This window comes from Podarcis gaigeae (genome assembly GCF_964106915.1).
Source record: "Podarcis gaigeae genome assembly, chromosome: 11".
Taxonomy (NCBI): domain Eukaryota; kingdom Metazoa; phylum Chordata; class Lepidosauria; order Squamata; family Lacertidae; genus Podarcis; species Podarcis gaigeae.
The window spans coordinates 34,543,855-34,559,710 of NC_139687.1; the positions used below are offsets into that span (position 1 = coordinate 34,543,855).

At 43.7% G+C, this 15,856-nt stretch overlaps 1 long non-coding RNA gene across 1 annotated transcript; it reads left to right on the forward strand.

The window, feature by feature from the left end:
• Positions 1-1,087: 1,087 nt before the first annotated feature.
• On the forward strand, positions 1,088-5,236 carry LOC310827255. Its single transcript, XR_014556260.1, has 3 exons — positions 1,088-2,033; positions 4,101-4,227; positions 4,538-5,236. It is a non-coding gene; the product is annotated as an uncharacterized lncRNA (long non-coding RNA).
• Positions 5,237-15,856: the final 10,620 nt, after the last annotated feature.

Here is a 15,856-nt window from a genome sequence, read left to right on the forward strand (position 1 = left end):
AAATTTTTTTGACTCTGTGGGCCAAATCCTTCTCAAGATCACCTTGTGGGCCAAATGCGACAGGTAGGTGGAGCTGCATACCTGTCAATTGTGTGACAACATTATGACACCATATGACTGACAGGTGGACAAAATCTCCCACCTGTCAAAATTCCTTGTGCAGGAACCACTCCACAAGGGACGTATGGCAGAAAGCTCTGGAAAATGGCTTGTTTCTCCCCTCCCTGCCATTGACGGGGAGAAAAGAAACAGGGCTTCTCCTGCTTTTGTTTGCAAAACATAAATTTGTTTCTCCCATCTCTGCCACTTGGAGGCTGGGAAGTGCATCAAATGCTTTCGGTTTTACTTCTGCAAACAGGAATCGAGTACTTTATTTTTGATCCAGAAGTGTTTACGGAGGACTGGTATCTAGGCAGTGCCGGATTTCCGTATAAGCTAAGCAAGCTATAGCTTAGGGCCCCACTCTCTTGCCCCGCCCCCAGAATAAAGGAAAATAAACCTGGATGTACATTTCCAAAATATAAGATAAAAAACAAATAAAACAAAACCTACATACAGCAACAGTGTTTTGTATTGTGTAGGCTCCTATGATGTAAGTAATGGGCCCCACATGCTAGCCTGCTCCCTAAAATATCATTGGTTTGCTCATTTCTATATATAGGGTGCCTACATTCTGAATGGACTGGTAATAAATTACCATGTAGCATATATTCAACACACAAACACAGTGACAATTTGTTGTTGACAAACAACAGCTGTACATATAAAGGGCCCCATTACCTTCAGTAGCTTAGGGCCTTATCAAACCTAAATCTGGCCCTGTATCTGGGGCATTAAGTCCTTTACTGATGTCACTGTACCTCTGAGTCAGCAACATGCCACTGTGAACTGAGCTTTCAGTCGCACAAACCTCATATGACTCTTGGTCATGAAGTCATGAAGCTATAGTGCAGAGAGAGGATGGATGGAGACCGACACCATCTCACTGCACTATAAGGCAGGATCCTTTGTACCCAACCAGAAGAGCCAACAGGCACAACAACACACAGTGCACCAGCTGGGGAGTCTTGCTCATTTTTATTTAGAACATTTCCTAAATGCTTTAGATTCCAAAGAGTCTCAAAGCAATGCACTGAAAATTAAAATCAAATACAATATAACAGAGATTTAGAACATTGTACAAAGTAGAGGCATAGCACCATACGAAAGAATATCAAAACCATGCTCGAAATGGAAATAAATATCAAACGAGCAAACAAACACTCAAACCAATATACAATACAAAAATGAAACACAGTATAAAGGAATCTCAAAACAATATGCAAGTGTAGGTTAAATGCAATACAAAAGAAATCAAACAATATGCCCAACAGAACTCAAAGACAACAAACAAATATATCTCAAAAAGGTGTGCAAAATAAAAATAAAACACAGTATGAAATATTAATAACCAATATTAATCAGCAATAAATATTAACAATCAAATGGAAATCTTTTAAAATAACATCATATTATCGGATCAGTAACATTTACAAAACCCTAACCAATCACTTTGTGAAACAAAGACAGCTAACCAGATAACAAGTCATATAACCTTGGAACTGAAGTAAAGATAAATCAGCAATGTTTTCATTCTTGCCGTGCCTCACACATTGCACACACACCTCGGACCAGATCGGATTCCCACTCTGACCTCTCATGTTTATTTGTTACGTTGAAGGAAGCCCCTTTTCTTAGGGTGGCCACTTAGGCATTGCCAAACCAGAGGAAATGCATCCTGGCACCGCTGTGCTTAAAATTTGCACATGCTAATTCATATACTTAGATACAAATTTAGAAATAGTTAATATAATTTAAGTAGAATACAGTGTAGCTCACGGGTGGTCAACCTTTTTATATGTACCGCTCACTAATGCATCTTTCTTGATGGTAAAATTTCCTTACCACCCACCAGTGCTCGATGGAAGGAGGATTCAGCTTGTGCCGTAGAACCCCCTACTGCCCACCTAGAATCCTGAAACGCCCACTAGTGGGTGGCAAGGACCAGATTGACAACCCCTGGTGTAGATCAAAATTACTAGAAAGCTTGCGTCTGCTATCCAGGAGCTCACTGGTGATGGGCAACTTAAAGACGGCCCTCCCTCTGGTTCGTTCTCTTTAGACCAAAATTGGGACTGGACTGTTCTTCAAACTGCCCCTGCGTAAAGCAGGGCATATGGCGACCCTATTCCCCTTCTACAGGATGCTACTGGTAGCTTCCTGTAACAAACTCAGCTGGGCTGCTGGCTAAATCTATTTATATCACATAACCCAGATGAGCCTTTAATCACCACATGGCAGGCACAGAGTGATTAAAGAGATGCTACAGGGCAGTTTCTCTCTGTGCTTTCTTGAGAAATGATTGTGAGTGAGGAACCTGGGGGTGGTAGTTATTCCAGATTAATTACCATGAATAGAAAAGTGGCAGGTGTGCACCTGCACTTTCAGTCTCTGTCCGTCCTTTCACCACTGTCTGGGTTCAGAATCTGGGCTTTTAAAATATCTGTGTGTCCTACTCCTCATGTATTTTAATTGGTAGAAAAAACAAGTAAGGCAAATACATACCCTTCAGCTGTCCCAATTAAATCAGGACATCCCGTTGTGGGAGCCTGTGCTCTCAAGAAAACAGCACCCAAACACAAACATTTTTGGGCACCATGATATCACAGTCCCCCCTCAGGCACATCTTTTGCAAACTTGTGTGGGTCCCGTGATTCGTGCAGAAGCGCATCCCAGAAGATACATGCCCTGGTTTTCTGCAGAGACATTTTGGAGGGTATGCAAGCATGACGTTAACATATGAGAGTGCTGGAGGTGAAATAGTTAAACAACTTACCCAAGCTGAACCCAGGGGGGTGGAGTCAGAGGGACTACAAAACCAGCTATGAGAGGGGTGAAGGGGGAGTTTGTTGGGAGCTGGGTGGTTGGTTGGAGTGAATTGGGATAGAGTCTGTGGGTAGGTTGAGTTAATGTAGCAAAATAAGCTGAGTCAGGAACAGTTAGGGGCTAGGCAGACAAGTAAATATCTGACAGGTGGTTTAGTGAGTGAGAGCAGGTAGCGGACGTTATAGGTCTGGATAGGCACCCCATGATTGTAATTGACCGATACCGTTTATGAAACTACACGCTCGTTAAACTGCAATAAATAAACAGAAGTTTATGTTCCAATTTAACCCTGACTGGACTCAGTAAGGTACCAGTTAGGGCCTGGGTGGTGGCAGCGAGAAATAAAGTGGTGGCACAGGGATCAATAGATGGTGAAACGTCCGGGGACCCTGTGTGATCGCCACAGCAAGTACCTCAGTTTACCTGGGGGAGAATGTGTCCCATTGGTCCCCTAATATTCTTGCCTATTTCTGCAGTTACTCACAGTATAGCTTGACACAGCCCCTGAGCAGCAGGCAGCATTAAAAAGCACCCATTTCCCTGCGGACAAATACATTTAGCGAAACCAAACCATTTTACCAAGCTTGCTATTCTGTATAATAAGAGGGGATAGTATCTTCTTTCGACTTCCCTGTTAAAGTCATATGAGGCAGTCCTGGGGAAAATCGAATGAAGCATCATGTAATCAGACAATAACAAGGGGAAAACAATTGCCAAGCATATTAATTGAAGATAGCGCAAGAAGTAATGAGCTTAAATTACAGGAAGGCAACTTCAAAGCCTGACCCCAGTCATTGCCAAGGAATTGCTGGAACTCATGTACCTCAGGGCCACCTCCGGTACTCCAGATGCAATTGACTCCCCCCCCCCCCGTTGTTGGTTTTTTTTTAAGCCAGCAAAAGGTTTAAGGCCCACGTTGCTCTTTGTTCCAGGCAAATGGGTCTGTTGCCTAGAAACCACAACATGCTCTTCCCTGATGCTTCCAACTCTAAAGAAGCAGCTGGGTTGGGGTTTTTTTTTTTGGGGGGGGGAGATGTTCCGAGATGGCCCATTACATGCGCTTTGCACTGTTGCTTTAGAAGCAAGGCTATCATGAAAAGCCATTTTTTAAGTGCATGTTTCAGGAACTTTTCTTCCAGGGTCCCAAAACTAAATTGTAGCTATCCTCTTTCCAGCAGAATCCCATGGGGAATGCCAGCAGCGTAAGACAGCGAAGGAAGGTGTAAATTGGCACAAAGGTCCAATTTACAACCAACCAGCAAACTGCATCCCATAATTATTAGAGAGAACCTCTTTTCTCAGGTAACTAGAAAATGTGTTGGCGCTTCTAATTACTGAAGAGTGATGAAGCTCCGTTGCTTGAAAAATAGGTACTAGTAGTTAAATCCTTCACTTTCAATTAATTAATCATAAGAATATGTTGACATTTTCTTTCCAAATTGAAACTAACCTCCGATTATATGTGGCTACTTCTGTAAAGTATTGTGATTCTCCTTCCTGTTTGCATCTCACCTGGGAATGATTACAAGGATAGTGGGGGGATGAGGGTTTACCCCAGTATATGCACTTTTATACACATTACTTAACTGGAAAACTGTGTTGCAAAATTCAGATATGCGCAAAAACTGAAGGATGGCGATGTTCCAGTTCGCATCTTGTCTCAGAAAGCACAGATCTGGTAGGTTCATGTTTAAATGCCCACAGAATTGAATAGGGCTCTCCAAGTGGAGAGATAACCAGAACATGTACCACTCTGGTGAGACTGAGCGCAGGCAAGTAGGGTCTCAGTCGGTGTACCAGATGGAGCTGGTAGACAGCTGCCCTGGACAGAGAATCGACCGGTGTCTCCATGGACAGCAGTGAGTCCAAAACCCCCATTAGCCAGGCTGATAGGAGGTGCAGTCCAAAGCCTTTGGAGAGCACCAGGCTAGTGAGGGCTACAGGAAGGGATATATTGTCTAAAGATTGATTATTTTAAAAAAAATGAAAGGGGGTGAGGAAGAGACTATGTTGGGGTGGGGGAGTCTCATTAGAAAGGTATTTCATACCTCAGAGGCAGACTAAATGCCATGTGATGCAGCAGTTTCTATAGTGACTGTTCTCTTTCATTTGAAAGCAGAGTAAGCAGTTATAGAAAAACCCAAATAACAGTCTGGCTAGCATGCACGCTCTCTCTTTCTCTCTCCCCTGATTACTTATAAGGATTTTCTGCCCTTGAATTGGATATGCTCCTCCTTCTGAAAGAGCTTTTGTTACACAGCAGAAAGAAGGAAGGCTAATACTCGGCAAGGAGGACAATGGGAAACAGAAAATTAGAATATGGTAGTGCATCTGCATTAGGGCTGGTTTGGCTGGGGGGGGGGGTTATTATTATTTCTTCTTCTTGCATAAGTACCAAAACACATAGACCAGCCCAGAGGGCTCAAACTCAGCAGATGGGCGGTAAATTCAAAATCTGTGACAAAACATAGTTTGTATTGCAGCCAGAGAGGGAAAGCTTCATTTTGGCAGCAGTTTCAATGCCATTTTCTTGGAGGAAGGTGTGCCCCTACTGCCCATCAGCAAAGGAATGATCAGGAGCTCACTTTGCTGAGATAAGTTTTTTTAAAAACGGATTTTAATATAAAAAGAGAAAAAGAGAGGGGGGAAACCAAAAACAATAAGGAAGAAAGATTACCCAAATCACACATCATATTAAGTGGCCAAAGAAAAGTTAACTCAAGAGTTCAAGATCTCACGCAAAGCTGTTGTAAATTGTGGTTCATTGTCTACAAAATAAAATCCCACCAAAAGTGTCCAGTGCAGCTGTTCATTACAATGTCTGGAATGGAGTGTAACTTTCTCCCAAATAGCAGTATTCCAAATATTCTTATACCAGAGCATAAAATAAGCCCTTAAAGTAGAAAAATATTTTTGCAGAAGTCCTGTGTTTACTTACTTGAAGAGTGAGCCCAGTTCAAAGCAAACATGGATAGGATATGACTTTAAATCTTGCTTTGCTGCAACTGATGCCAGCTGAGAGCATCCCTGCTAATTTCATGATGAAGAGAGCCAATTTTAAAAGTGAGAACGTCTCGTTTAAGATGCAAAGTATTTGCTCAAATGGCTTTCTTCCTCTTTCAACCATTCTGTTATTCCCAGCACCCCTATTTGCCATGACTTCCACAATGGAGTTGCAAAGCCTGTCCACAATAAAAGGCAGAGGAAATAACTAGTTTCACTAAGGCACACACTCCAGGTGAACTGAATGGCCATCAAGTGTGCATTGTGTGTGCAACATTTATATCGAGACCGCATGATTCATTTGACCATTTACCACCCTTGATGAGTTTATACAAGCACAGATGCATTTGTGAAATTCACAGAGAAGCAGAAGGGGGAAAGCTTTGGAAATAATTCAAGTTCATCAGGAAGTGTATGAAGAAATGGAGAAGGAAGACCTTGGGTGGAAACAGTGTTCTGTTAGGGGGAATAATTTGTTGTAACTCTAGGTGTTTTTTTTTTACAAAGGACAAATAATCTAATAGCTTGTTAGTGCTGTCCATGTCACTGCTTTACAATGTGCTCACAGCGACTCAGGAGCAATGATGTTTCCTCAGCATTTTCTGCAGCTGTAGTGAGTTTGGTTTTCTGCCTTGTTCCCTGAATTAACTCAGCAAGTGCCCTACCCTGTAATGGACAGCATCCTAATTCAGATTTTGGAGGAACCCTGCATCCATCGTGTGTGTAAGAATGTGCTGAATAGGCAACTAAAGTCTTCCATTTAAAAGCAGTTCTCCAAAAACTGGAGCAGAAGGGAAGCAAACTGTGGTGTCACAGGGGATACAGGAAGTCTAGTCTGGCCCCTTCCCTTGGCTAGAAAAGGAGCAGCTTCGCTACTCCCTGCCAGAAAGAATATTCAGCTCCAACTGCTGGTTGCCCTGGGCCCGCAAAACTGAAGGGAAGGGTGGTCTGATCTCATTCATCAGTCAGGGGACTAATAACTGCCGGGTTCATGCCCTCCAACATTTCTTCAATGAAAATAGGGACGATAGCTCAGTTGGTAGAGCATGAGACTTATAACCCCAGGGTTGTGATTCGAGGACCTGATCCCCACTTGGGGAATAAAGACACATGGACACAGTATGTCAGGTTAATGGGTAAGGAAAAAGCAACAACTTTATTAATTACAGCATGTGAGAAGGTATTGGCTTAGGCATTGGACCACAGAGGGGTTAACCACCAGTAGGGGGAGCCTCTTGATGCTAATCCAACTATAGGCTCTCTCCTGATGTCACCGAGGGTCATGCCATGGCCCCCCGCCACACGGGCATCGGACAGGCATCCACGACCGCCGGATTCCTTTAGCGGAATACCCAAAATTGTCGGGGAAGGCGATGGCCACACCTTGCCCCCCGAAACACCAATAACACATTCCAATGCCTAACTGCCAAATACCACGAAAGTTATGACGGTTGCTATGAGGTAGGTGAAAAAAACCAAGAGGCCGGGCCAATTTAGCCAATTGGAAAAAACTCCTACCAGGCCCCCTGGTTAAATAGGGCGACCAACCAGAGGTCCATAGCAAATCTCAGCAAAGCTAATCTAAAGGGAGTGGAGGGTGGGTGACTCGAAGAAAATGTGTGTGCAATGGTGGGGATGGGCTGGCACGGCCGCGTTTGAGCGGCAAGCTACGCCCCCGCCGAGCTTCCCTATTGGGTGCCCAACTGGGGAGGGGCGTGGTGCGCCAGCCCTGGAGTTGAAGCAGGGGGCGGAGCGCCCCCTGCATGACACAGGAATCATCTCCCGCTCACAACCCCTCCCCTCCTGGAGGAGGACAGGCTTTGTGGGTTTGTGCTCCATGTAGGGCAAAAGACTCCTGCATTGCAGGGGGCTGGACTGGATGACCCCTGTGGTCCCTTCCAATTCTACACATCTGTCAATCTGTCCTATTCCATAACAATAATAATTTTATTATTTATACCCACCCCTCTGACTGGGTTGCCCCAGCCACTCTGGGCAACTTCCAACATATATAAAAACATAAGAAAACATTCAAAAACTTCCCTATGCAGGGCTGCCTTCAGAAATTTCCTAAAGGTTGTATAGTTACTTATCTCCTTGGCTTGGGGGTCGGATAACTCCATACCCTCCAACATTTCTCCAATGGAAATAGGGACATCCTTCAGAAAAGTGGGACATTCTGGGATCAAATCAGAAACTGGGACAGCTTCTATAAATCCGGTTCTGTCCCTGGAAAACAGGGACACTTGGAGGGTCTGTGGGTTGTGTGTGTAACAACAAGCCAGCAATACTTAAATACTAACCTTGTATTACATGGGTCATTGCTGTTTACCTGTAGGGAGAGAGGAAGAGGTGAGGTGTTGAGAAGGTGGAAACTCGCTGGCAGGAGACCAAATCGCCTCTGCTGGTGTGCTATGGTAACCTTCCAGTGAATCCTGGAGCCCCTGGCCAGTGCCTGACTGACCTGACTGACCATTGGTCCTGGGCTTGGGAAGTGACCATCACTCATTGGCAGAGTGCACACTTTGCACGCAGAAGGGATCTGGTAGCAAGTGTTGGCAGAACTGCTGTCAGGCAGAGTGGCTAATCCTAGATTCGATGGATAACATAGCTGCTTTGCAACAGGTCAGACTTCCTATATGCTGATGCCCAACCACCCAGGAAGCATAACATTCCTTTCTGATATTTGCACTCGTATGTGATTCCAAGGCACTATAAAACCTTGCTGTTTGACATTTCACAGCATCAATCTGCTCCTATGATGAAGCACTGCAGAATGTTAAGTGATATAAAACACGGTCATCTGTAATGAATGGAGAGCTGCCTCTGATGAAAGGGGAGGGGGCGTTGGGGATGGGAAGCAATAAATCCTAGTGCCATTATTGGTTGTGCTGCCAGGGAGGAAATGTCTGCAGCCAGCTGCCACTGCCAGAACATCCTGCAACAAGTTTAAAGTATTAAAACAAGAACCTGCCATGGCCAGATGTCCGTGGTGGCAACTGTGAAACAGGCGAGCGCTCAGCAAGCTACGTGGACCCAAATGGATGGTGGCTGTTCTCGATGAGCTGGAAAGAGAAATCCCTTTGTTTCCAAATTAGAAAACACTGAAATGCATCATTAAATTTTAACACTGTGTTCCAATAAAAAGGAGAGAGCTAAAGGAAATTGGACAAGTGATTGATGTTGGTCTGGGCCACTTCAATTCTATTAAGGCAGTGACATGGCCGCTGAGCATAATGCATTCTCAAGGCTTATGCAGCCACCATGTTTTGCCATTGGGTTGCCAGATCAAGAGACGATGGTGCATTTGTCTCTAGGTAGCTGCAAGCTAAGCTCAGAGCTGTGATTACTGTGTAGGCGATTTTTCTAGATGTAAACAAGAATCTCACAGAGGTTAATTGGGGCCTGTTCTTTAGCACAATGTGGAGACTGATTGAAACTATTGTGGCTAAACGTAAATTTGTCCTGGGGATAAATGCTGCAGAAATGAAACAATGTGAATAAAAGCTGCCTCACGGCTTGGAGTCTTAACTGGCCAATATTGCCCCTGACCTAAGAACTGGGCGTTTTAAAACATGGAATCTTAATTGAATAAAATTAATGGGGGCTTTAAAATGAAACTATTTCATGTTGGATTGCATTTCCATGTAAGGAAATTCAAGAGAATTGTTATGTATTACAGTCATACCTCAGGTTGAATGCGCTTCAGGTTGAGCATGTTCAAGTTGCGCTCCGCGGCAACCTGGAAGTAACAGAGCGTGTTACTTCCAGGTTTTGCCGCTTGCGCATGCGCAGATGCTCCAAATGACGTCACGCACATGTGCAGAAGTGGTGAAAAGCGACGCGTGCGTGCGCAGATGTGCCGTCGCTAGTTACATTTGCTTCTAGATTCAAACGGGGCCCCGAAACGGATCCTGTTCGTATCTAGAGGCACCACTGTACATGATTTACAGAGTTAGATATTACATTTAAATACCAAGAAATGTGTGGTTTGAGTTTATGAATATTATTATTGTTGTTGTTATTTATTTAATGATATGGGTTGTAAAAATGAAAATAGATACAAATAAAAATTTAATTTATAGCAGCAGCAGCAGCAGCAGCAACAACAACAACAACAACAACAAGATTCTCCCTGTCCTTACAAGAGGACTCTTCATACAGGCACATTGCCAAGGACTGAAGCAATCCTGCTGGATGCTCTGAACATATAGTCATTTTTAGTTTATGCTGTAAGAACTGTTCCCTGTTTTCTCCTCACCCCTCCATATTTCTATAGTTTAAAAAGAAAGAAGCGTGTGTGTGTGTTTGTGTGCAGTATCATGTCATGCTGAGATGTGCCTTTTGCAGTCAATGCAGTTCTAATCCAAACCTGGAAAATTGATGGTGTCTTTTTTAGATCAATATATTCTTACCCTAGAGTTCATGGGCAATGCAGTGTCAAAAGAGCAGAGAGAACAAGGTTTTTCATTAGTGGCAAGTCAAAACTCATGTGAATGAATGTTTTTTTTAGCCCCAGAACTGGGCCCTTTGTGTGATACATTCAGCTAGACATTGCTCTTTAATTGCGATAATTCTTGCAGTAAGCCTTGAAAAGGAGTTACCTTTATGTAATGCTTTTTTATTTATATAAGGTTAAATTGAGAAAGCATAAATAACCTGAAGAACCATATAATGTAATAAATAACAAATGGTGGGATTTTTAGTTTAGGAAAAAGGAGTGCAAGAGGGGGACATGTAATCCTGTTCTACCAGGCCTTTGGTCAGGGCGCAGCCTGACTCCCTCCTTTGGCAATCTTCACAGAACTTTAGCTTAATGGTTGCCATCAATTTGATTTTAATTAATTTTTATAATGAAATGTTTTTAGAATGTTGCACTATTTTATTGTTGTTGGCCGCCCTGAGCCAGGCTTCAGCAGGGGAGGGCGGGATATAGATAAAATTTATTATTATTATTATTATTAGGCAGTATTCAACTAAATTTTATTACTAAAATTTTATTATTATTACTAAATTTTAGACCTAAACAGATTGAGGTCAAATCCTGACAAGACAGAAGTACTGTTTTGGGGGGACAGGGGGCGGGCGGGTGTGGAGGACTCCCTGGTCCTGAATGGGGTAACTGTGCCCTGAGACCAGGTGTGTAGCCTGAGAGTCATTTTGGACTCACAGCTGTCCATGGAGGCGCAGGTCAATTCTGTGTCCAGGGCAGCTGTCTACCAGCTCCACCTGGTACACAGGCTGAGACCCTATCTGCCTGCAGACTGTCTCGCCAGAGTGGTGCATGCTCTAGTTATCTCCCACTTGGACTACTGCAATGCGCTTTACATGGGGCTACCTTTGAAGGTGACTTGGAAACTGCAATTAATCCAGAATGTGGCAGCTAGACTGGTGACTGCAAGTGGCTGCCGGGACCATATAAGACCGGTCCTGAAAGATCTGTATTAAGCTCCCAGTACATTTCTGAGCACAATTCAAAGTGTTGGTGCTGACCTTTAGAGCCCTAAACGGCCTTGGCCCAGTATACCTGAAGAAGCGTCTCCACTCCCATTGTTTAGCCTGGACACTGAGATCCAGCTCCGAGGGCCTTCTGGTGGTTCACTTGCTGCGAGAAGTGAGGTTACAGGGAACCAAGCAGTGGGCCTTCTTGGTAGTGGTGCCTTCCCTGTGGAACACCCTCCCATCATATGTCAAGGAAATAAGCAACTATCCTACTTTTAAAAGACATCTGAAGACAACCCTGTTTAGGGAAGTTTTTAATGTTTAATGCTGTATTGTGTTTTTAATATTTGATTGGGAGCCGCCCAGAGTGGCTGGGAAGGCTCAGCCAGATGGGCGGGGTATAAATATTATAATTATTATAATAATTATTATTATTAGTTATGGTCAGTTGGTCTACTTTGAGCAAAATGTAGCTGAATACCACCCACTATTGAGAAAGTGACCTAGATAGCTAAGCACTATGCAAAAATAAAAACAAGATATTGACCACGCATGTTCAGAAAAATACACCCCTATTCAGACTATAGATTTAAAAAAATAAAATAAATAATAACACAGTTCTATAAATTATTGGAAGCCACCCAGAGTGGCTGGGGCAACCCAGTCAAATGGGAAACATATAAAAATAAATTATTATTCTTCTTAATATCAGGAGCAGAATGCCTTCTGTTGGAAAGGGGGCAAAAATAGGAGGGCTAGATGAGTGATGTAACAGCCTATCCTGAAAAAAGGTATGGCTGGCAGGCTGGAACCCTGAACTGGAGCCCTCCACACTGCAACATTTTGTTGTATGTTCCATTTGTCCTTCCTAACCTGCATAACATGCAATAGATGGTAAGACAGAAAGGCACCTATGATATATTTACAAGCACTAAGGAGAGTTGGAACCGGGATTCATGTAGCAGGAAAGGTTAAGGGCTTTGGAGGCTGAAACCCTTCCTAAACCAAGAGTCTTTAGCACTGTTTCTGTCTTTGCCTAATTACTTGGGAGCAAGCACCTTTGGACATGAGTGGCTTGTTTATGTGCAAAAATGCATTTCTCTCTTATTCTTAATTCTAGGAATCAATGCCTGCCCCTGCCCCCAACTCACCTCACTAACTACAGGGAGAACGTTTAAATCCAGCACCATCTACAATTCTATGATTCTCTGTTTTTGCAACAAGTGCAAATGCAATTTCTACATGCATCTAATGCCAAACCCATTGTGTGAACCATCCCTTTCGACTGAGAGGCTGAATACAAATGGGATCCCTCTTTGCGAATGTCGTAAGTTTAAAGAGAAGCAGGGTGGCTAATGGGCAGGGCCTACCGCTGTGACAGAGACTATAAAGAGCAGGAATTGGGAATCTAATGTAAAGACTGCAATGGAACAAGTTCAACCAACAGCGCTGGAGCAGAATCTTTTCAACTAGCAACTCTGAACAGTCATGAAAGAAAGATGATGCCAGACACCCCCTGCTGTATCGCAGTGCTCCATAACCAGAATGGCACAGGTTCATAGTTGCAAGGGAAATCTTTCATCTCTGTGTCTTCCAGGGACAGTGCTGAGGTTGTCTCCACGTTTCTCCACTCCTGTCCTCCATTGAGGCTGTAAATAATGAGACAAGTAAAAGCCAAGACTTGGGCGATGGGGGGAAGGGGGAGAGAGAGAGAAAGGGAGGAGGAGGAGGAGGAGGAGGAGAAGGAGAAGGAGAAGGAGAAGGAGGAGTAGAGAGGCAACATTAGCCAAGTGATCAATTTAGCAGAAAGGGCCTGAAAGCAAGCCAGCAGACGTTTATTGTAAAATTTTATCGCCTTTTGTTCTCATGTACTGATAACAAAGTACCCAGAGTGCTTCAACTGAATTCAGCCAGATTGATCAAAGATACTTTTACATGTATGACAGGTATGTGTTGTGGGCCAGATCCAGAGCATCAAATGGGAAGGACTCAAAGACATACTGGGTCTTTTACAGGGAAATCCTATGCATGTCTATTCAAAGGTAAACCTCAACAAATTCAATGGGGCCAATATAAAGGGTTGCAGCATTGTGTAAATTCAGTGGGACTTACTTCTGAGTAGACATGTACCAGATTGCACTGCTAATTTTTCTTTATAAACAGCAGTCCAGTCATCCTGGCTGGTATTGGAAGCTCTTTTGAAACTCACACTGGTTTCAAACATAGCTTTTGAGAACAGCATTCTATAAGACTGAGGGACTGCTGTTCCCAGCAGAAATGTTTCATGGAAGCAAGTCGTGGGCGACTTACACCTGCCAGGAGTCATATGGGCCAACTCCCAGGGTGCCCAAGCGCCCACAAAATTCCCCATGAAGGCACCCACAAATTTTGGTGCCAGGGCCATGCATGCTGCTTGGCACCCACAGCCGCAAGCACCCATGGTCGTGGGGCCAAGTTGGCACTCCTGCCAGGAGTGATGCCTCAATGCCTTCCATATGTACTGTGTCAGGAAGATTTGGGCATCGCATAACAGTACAGAGTCTCAAACAAATATATGCTTTTCCACATCCACATTCCCAGTGGTTCTCATTTTTGTCTCAGTGACGTCTATGCTGGCTTGGTCATGTACCCAGAATGGAAGGTGACAGGATCCCCAGTTATGTGCTTTGTGGTGAGCTAGCTTCAGGTATGAGGCCTGTTGAAAGACCAATTCTGCCTTATAAAGATGTCTACAAATGTGTCATGAAGGTTGGCAACATTAACCCCACCGTGTGGGAATGCCTTGCAGATGACAGCAGTGCCTGGAGACAGGTCATGTAGCCACAGCAGTGACCAGAGGAGAAATGATTGCTGGGAGAAACGTAGAGAGAAGAAACACCAGGGTGCATTTGTAACAGCAAAACCAGATCCCTTCATCTGCCCCAGCTGCAATAAAATATGTTTCTCCCATATCGGTCTCTATAGCTACAGCAAGCACTGTAAGTCTCCAACAGTTTGACTTTACCTCTGATGGGTTCACTCTTCCACTGATTCTCAACACAGGCAGATGCCACCAAATTCACTTCCAACTGGAATGGAAGTTGACTTTTTAAAAAGACAATTTTGCACAATAATTGTTAAGAGGCATAAAATAAGGTAAGAGCATAAGAAGAGCACGCTGGATCAGGCCAATGGCCCATCTGGTCCAGCCTTTGTTCTCACAGTGGCCAAACAGATACAAGCAAGATTTGAGCCCAAGAGCCCTCTCCCTTCCTGTGGTTTCCAGCAACTGGCGTTCAGAAGCACTACGGCCTCCAACTGTGCAGGCAGAGCATAGCTATCGTGGCTCATTGTCCTCAACAGCCCTCTCCTCCATGAAGTTGCCCAGTCCTCTTCTAAAGCTGTCTTACATTTCATAGGCTTACACCCAAATTAATTCTGATGCATCAAGATACCAAGGTCAGTACAAAGATCCCAACCTTTACTGCAGAGTGACACGTTGAATCTGCATAAAGTGCAGTAATAGAGATCACAGTGCCTGCCACCTCTTCCTCACTCTTGGGGTGTTACTGCCTGGGTACGCTCTAATGTGTCAATTGCAGTTTTCCTCAATTTATTTTTCATTTCTCTGGTCTTAAATTGAGCCCACCACATTTCCACATCAGTTTGTGTGTTGTTGTTTTTTAAATCAGGATTTTAGTGTGCATTGCTTCTCATTTTCCTAAATATAATGCATTTTCTATGTTATTTTCACTCATATGTGCATATTATACACTTTTTCACCTGATACACACCTTCTTTGGGTTGAAGAATCACACTGCCAAATTTGGAGAAGCGCTAGCTTTAAAGAACAGCTGCATTTTGCTTCACATTCTTTCGGGAAATATGAATTAGATAGGCCTGCTTTAAAATGCAAACTAAACTGAATCTCTCCTGCATCGCTATGTCTGGGCATTCATGTTGCTGTCATTCGGGCTGTCACTAAGTCTCCCTCTGGCCCGTGATTCCAGTATGCAAATCAATGTCTGCATCTCTTTATACATGCAGAAATTTACATTGCCGTGCATGAGAGCTGAACAGGTTTTTACACACAAGGGTAAGGGCTTAACAAATGACATTTCAGAATCCTTCAGTGGCACCTCAGTCTGCAAGTTACTGTCAAATATGTATAGCCTTCATTGTTCAGGTGACAGTATCCCCACTTGGTACAGGATTTACGGTCTTATCTGATTAAATGATACTGAGATGATTTCAAGAATTATAAAGCATGCCACATAAAAGTCAACATTTGACACACTTCAGTCTCCATAGCACCCAGGCTAAATGCATGGGATGTGACTTTTCATGGGTTTGTGAATCTTTGGTTTTTAATGATACTCAGTGGTACTTAATGGCTTAGCAGGTTTAAATGTTGCTAAAAGAAACCCCTCTCACACAATGCATTGTGGGTTGGTAGAACTCTCTGTCACTGTGCAGTACTGAGCTCAAACAGCAGAAATGCCATTAA